Source organism: Nematolebias whitei, chromosome 12, assembly GCF_014905685.2.
Source record: "Nematolebias whitei isolate Nwh7 chromosome 12, NemWhi1, whole genome shotgun sequence".
NCBI classification, from domain to species: domain Eukaryota; kingdom Metazoa; phylum Chordata; class Actinopteri; order Cyprinodontiformes; family Rivulidae; genus Nematolebias; species Nematolebias whitei.
The window spans coordinates 32,926,541-32,931,802 of NC_056509.1; positions in this window are offsets into that span (position 1 = coordinate 32,926,541).

Consider the following 5,262-nt stretch of genomic DNA (forward strand, 5'->3'; position numbering starts at 1 on the left):
ATATTTAAATTCCTAATGTCACTGATTGAGTGGTTTTGTGCACAATGTTGTGTGTGTGTCTTTTGCTAACTCCTGCTGAGCTGTAGGACAAATATCTTCAAGGCGGAGGTGGAACCGCAAGGATCAGCTCTGAGCCCCTTCTTGTTTGCTCTGGTGATGTATGACTAACAGATGAGGTCAGGCAGGAATCCTATGATGTTGGCAGATGACCACTGGTCAGCTTGAATATAAACAGGAACAACAAGAGAAAACTGGTTTATGTGATGTTATTTCCACCCATTGCTATGAAAAGCTGGTGACTTCAATTAAACTTTTTTAAGTAACCACTGGAACTGATAAACCTTTGAAGTGATTCACAAACAGGCTGCTTCATCAAATCAACTTTAGCAAACACAAAAATGGGACCTGATCAGTCATTTTTACAGAAACTGAGCCAAACCTGGTGTGATAGAGTCGTCTCTAACAAACTAAAAAGTGCTGGTTGTTTTCATAACTCAGTTGTTGCTGGGTCATAAGTTGGATTGGTTTGTTCAAAAGTTCTAACCCAGTTGAATTGATGAGCAAGACATTCTTCACAACCCACCATTTTAAGCCAGACATTGACCAAATCAGCCTGAATCTGTTTGAGGACATAAATGACTGTAAAAAGAACTGTCAGAAAGTGTTTCACTTGGTTGAATTGCTTAACTAGCAGTGAGTTTGGGTTTTTAGCTGTTGCTAATAGTGATAAGCGCAAGCTCCCTTTATGGATCCAAGTTGTAACTAATAAGGCAGACTTTGGTTTCTTCTTCTTAACTCAACTTTTTAGGTGTTTAATTCAACAAATGTGTAATTTCAACCCAAATTTTAGGTTGAAAACTTTACCCCTTTAAATCAACTGAAAACCCAGCCCTGCCAAGTACCGTATTTTCCGCTGTATAAGTCACAGTTTTTTGCATAAACTTGCATGTCAGTGACTTATACACCGATGGGACATATTTTTATTTTTTTCCCCCCATTTATAACCCAATTTTTGGCTGAGATCTGACAATTTCATTCATTCTGACATGGAAAATATTGAACACTACCATTTTCAACCACTAGAGGGCCCTCAACTAATATGGCAAGCCAAGTGTCTCATTAAAAGGTAAAAATGGCTATCAATGAGACACTTGGCTTGCCATACAGACCACCTTTGTCTCGCTCTGGAACTCCTGGAGCACACCTCAAATCAGCTGCATTTCGCCACGTCGCTCAGGTGAAAGGCAGCTGAGTTGACTATTAAAGTGCATTTATTAAGGAAACGTTCAACTGAGACACACCTTTACTATAATGTCAAGCAAACAAATAATTGTTTTTAGGTGTTAATCTCGTTACATTCTTGTTAAAGTCCTCCCATGCTCGCTCCAGCTGCCGCCATTTGGCAGCCATTCGATTTTTTGAACAGCGGCCTACGTTTCCAGGTGGTCAGCGGTGACGTGTAACAAATGCGACACGTCAGTGGTGACGCATAATAGATGCAACTTATACGATGATGCAACATATTTATGTTTTTTTTCCACTTTATTAAACATATTTGGGGGCAGCACGGTGGCGCAACTGGTAGAGCTGCTGCCTCTCAGCGAGCAGGTCCTTGGTTCAAATCCCGGTCCAGGGGCCTTTCTGGGTGGAGTTTGCATGTTCTCTCCGTGCATGCGTGGGTTTTCTCCGGGTACTCCGGTTTCCTCCCACAGACCAAAAACATGCATGTTAGGCTGATTGGTGACTCTAAATTGTCCCTAGGTGTGAGTGAGAGAGTGAATGGTTGTTTGTCTCGTTTGTCTCTATGTGTCCCTGTGATGGACTTGCGACCCGTCCAGGGTGTACCCCGCCCCTCGCACAGTGATTGCTGGACATGGGCACCAGCGACCCCCGTGACCCAAAATGGAATAAGCGGGTAAAGATAATGGATGGATAGACATATTTGGACTGATACGACTTGTACAGCGGTGCGAACAGTACGGCGGCAAGTACGGTACTGATTGTCTCTGTTCAAATTTAAATCAGCACAGGTAACAAACTTATTTTTTTTACCCAGCAGTTTATATGTTTGACATGCAACATGCATCCCTCTAAGGATTCCCACTTTCCTCATTTCTGTCATCCTCTACGGTGCTACAGCTAACAATGTTTTGTTAGCATCTTGGCTTAAGAAAAGGAAAACTACAATGTTACATTTTGCTCCTTGGGTCAAGTTACTGTTGTTGCACCATACTCCTCCCACCCCACTTTCCACGCTAATACCTATTTTTGCCTATTCAAGCAGTTTTTTTTAAAACATCTCAGTCATGAGACTGTTATACTTTACTGATAGAGAAATTTTTAGGATAATCATTGAAAATGGTTAAATATTTTGAACAGAAGTCCTGTTTTCCATTATGTCAAGTAAAAATGAGTAGCAATGTGACTCTTACATCCAGCAATAAGAGGAACAGTCATATTTAATCATATTCTTGAAGATTTCTGTGTCAACTAGGATTCTCTGTTACGATCTTCAGCTTCATCCAGTAAATGTAGAGAAATCACACACACTGATGGAGCAATAAGCCAAAAATAATTGGCTTTTCCTAATGTGGGTCGTTCAAGGTGAGTATGCAGAGGGCTGAACAGTGTGGTGGAGTTTGCATGTTCTCTCCGTGCATGCGTGGGTTTTCTCCAGGTACTCCAGTTTCCTCCCACAGACCAAAAACATGCATGTTAGGCTGATTGGTAACTCTAAATTGTCCCTAGGTGTGAGTGAGAGAGTGAATGGTTGTTTGTCTCGTTTGTCTCTATGTGTCCCTGTGATGGACTGGAGACCTGTCCAGGGTGTCCCCTGTCTCTCATGCAGTGGCTGGATATGGGCACCAGTGAACCCCTGACCTGAAAAGGAAGAAGCGGGTACAGATGATGGATTGATGTTTCCTAGATGATGCAAAACGAACATGTTCATTCTTTCCGAGGACAAATTCAGTTCAGCAGAAATGACTGAACGAGCCACATGTACTCATTCTCTTTATTTATACATTAACCGTTTATCACATTGTATTACAGAGGCAGGGTACTGTAATCTTAAAAACACACATATTCTACAAAAGTGCACATGGACTGAGATAAATCTGGGTTATTCAAGATTATTTTCTAATTATTCTACTCTGTCAAAAGTGTTTCCAGATCAGTCTGATTGTTGAGCACACAAATGATTGTAGCTCTACAACAGACGCTGATGGTGAAAGCTACAGCAGTCTGATTGTCTTATCTTTGGGCATAAATGTTCAAACTATCAAACACAGACAGTCATCCTGCTTGAACATTAACTTTATTTTATTTGCAATGAAAAATTTTATTTCTCATAAACACAATCCAAACATTAAGTGTGACAGAGGCCACATTTCGTTGTTCACACACCTGGACAGCCAAGGCCATTCAGTTGTTTATCTCAGCAGGGTAGTGGTCACACCCACCCCGAGTCAACGTTTGAGACGTGCAGATAAAGTAACGGCTGCCACGTGCGTTTGGACTATAAATGGAGAAGGGTTTGCTTCATAGAGCAACTTGATTTCTGCTTTTAATCAAATGTACAAAAGACTTACAAAACTATTTCACAGACTTCCACCAAACACTCAAAAATGACTTTATGACCAGATTATCAGTTTTATATTCTTATTAACCATGTTTTGGTTGAGTACTTCTTTATACTTTGCTTCCAGAGTCAGACGTTCTTGTCCCCATTTAAAGTGGTCTTGATTGTTCTACAGGTTTTATGAAGCTTTTTCAAGGTTTTGTTCTTTTGGACTTTAGTTTTTCTCTCATTCTCTGTTCTGCTCTTGAACCACAGCAGCGTCTATGCTCAAACAAATGGAAAGTTCATAAAAAGAAGCGTCTGGCCTAAAATAAACTTGTCACAGCAGAAGAATATCTGAATGTCATGTCTGATAAGGACTGACCTGAAAAAGAAACTTTCAAAGACTCAAAAAGCTTGAAGAAATAACGAGCGAGACTAGTTTAAAGTTACTCATTACAAAGTCATGAAAAAATATCCATAGCAAAATAAAATTTACACAGTGGTTTTATCATATCATTCTTCAATGTGTCCTTAAATCAACATGTTGTAAGCAAAATTGGTGACAGGATACTAAAGACCATGAGCGTTAGTTTACCTACGAAAACAGCCAAAGTGAAAATGTGTAGGTCAGTCCCGTGACTCAAGCGTCCATGTGGGTTTTGGCAGATTCTGAGAGCTGGTCGGTTCCTGACTTACCCAGGTTAATGATCAAAAACCCTCTCACTGAATCAAGTCATTCACAAGTTCAAGGTCTCAATTAAACCAGAGCCTATAGGTCTTTTGGCAGGCTAAGTCCACAGTCCACAGGACTGGACAGAAAAATGTCTGAATCCCTAGAAAGCAGATTCAGATGAGCTGTATGTAAATGCTTACATGTGTTTTACCACTATGGAAGCCCATTTCCGCCATGAAAGAAAAAAATAAAAGCCCAACAGGAAGTGATAATTTTGACTTTTAAAGTCATAATTTTGACTTTTAAAATCATAATTACGAGAATAAAAGTCATACTTATGAGTTTTAAAGTCATAATTATGAGAATAAAAGTCATCATTTCAAGTTTTAAAGTCATAATTACGAGAACAAAAGTCATAATTATGACTTTTATTCTCGTAATTATGACTTTAAAACTCAATTATGACTTCCTGTTGGGCTTTTATTTCATAGCGGAAATGGGCTTAGAAACTGAATGCTATAAAAAGTGGCAATGAAACGATGTATACATTACATACCTTTATTTAAAAGAATTGATGTTTGAAGGCAGAGGGACATACATTAAATGAATGAATCCATGTGCTATGCAGGAAAACTACTGGTGTCTGACAGGAAGTTACATTTCACGGTGTCCAGCAAGGGACAAACTTCAAAATAAACTTAGAAAAGTTGAAATTATGACTTTAAAACTCGAAATTTTGACATTTAGTCTCATAATTATGACTTTTATTCTCATAATTATGACTTTAAAACTCGAAATTATGACTTTGAAACTCAAAATTATGACTTTTATTCTTCAACAAAGTCTATGCTCAATAATCCAGGTATTCAATCCAACATTTTTCAGTCAGGTCATCTGGACAGTTTCTTTTTTTTTGTGTGTGCTGAAACATTTTGCCTTCGGTCCGGAAGGCTTCATCACTCAAGGAAACACACAACAAAACTGATTATTCCCCCAACAGCTTACTCCAAAATGGAACAAACCAGTT